Here is an 847-nt window from a genome sequence, read left to right on the forward strand (position 1 = left end):
GGAGGCGGGATGGGAGTCTGATGGAAAGCAAAAAGGTACGGAGCAGTAATTGGCAAGGAGGAATTTGCATCTCCTCTTCCCTGGGGGCGGGGTGGGGCCGGGGTGGGGAGGGAGTTAAAAAAATAAATAAATAAAGCGGCAGGGGAGCCGTGTAACTCAAAGACAGTTATTGTACCTAATGCCAGTAGTTTCGGGTCCTGCTTCTTCAATGGATCAATGACAACCGCAGTCTCCGGCTGGACCAGGGGGGAGGCTCACGCCCGGCGCTCCTGGACCATTCCCCTGGCAATGGGAGGAGAAAGGCGGCTCAGACCCGCGCGCGCCCCCGCGCCCCCGCGCCCTCCGGAACCTGCCCCGGCTGCGTGGCGAGGCAGCGGCCCCGCATCTTCCCGCGGCTCCGTCAGCAGCCCGGAGGAGAGGCCTATTGCTTTGGGAAGCAGAGCTCGGTTCAGACCATTGTCAGAGGGAGGAGAGGGGGAGGCGGCTCTTAAAGCAGCAGCGGCCCCTTTGCCAGAGCCGCCCCAGCTCCACGCGCGCAGCCGGACGCCCGGCGCGGGGAGCCGGGAACTGGGGGCTGGGTTGGACCTGTAGAAACTTAATCTAGTGGCACTGCTCCCCGTCCAGGTCCACGCCACCCGCAGGGTATCTCCCGCAACGTGAGCTTCGGGGGGCGTGAGGGTGGAGGGGAGGATGCTGAGTAACTGGCAGGGAAGTTCTCCACCACATCCCCCTCCGGAGTTGACCGCTGACGCCCCAAGTAGGAACGCTACAGGGAAGCGAGTCCCCAGGGATGCGGGAGGCAGGACAGGTCCCCTCCCGGCCCCCAGCCTGTTTCCGCGCTACGGTG

General features: G+C 64.3%; 1 protein-coding gene across 1 annotated transcript in view; it reads right to left on the minus strand.

The window, feature by feature from the left end:
• The window catches only part of PPFIA2 (protein tyrosine phosphatase, receptor type, f polypeptide (PTPRF), interacting protein (liprin), alpha 2), a 451,032-nt gene extending 450,617 nt beyond the window's left edge, over window positions 1-415 (minus strand). Inside the window, exon 1 of the mRNA XM_015571108.1 lies at window positions 176-415. The gene's annotated coding sequence lies outside the window, so the exon portion shown is untranslated. The remainder of the gene's footprint in view (window positions 1-175) is intronic.
• Between the last annotated feature and the right edge of the window lie 432 nt (window positions 416-847).

This window comes from Myotis davidii, unplaced genomic scaffold (genome assembly GCF_000327345.1).
Source record: "Myotis davidii unplaced genomic scaffold, ASM32734v1 scaffold26, whole genome shotgun sequence".
NCBI lineage: Eukaryota > Metazoa > Chordata > Mammalia > Chiroptera > Vespertilionidae > Myotis > Myotis davidii.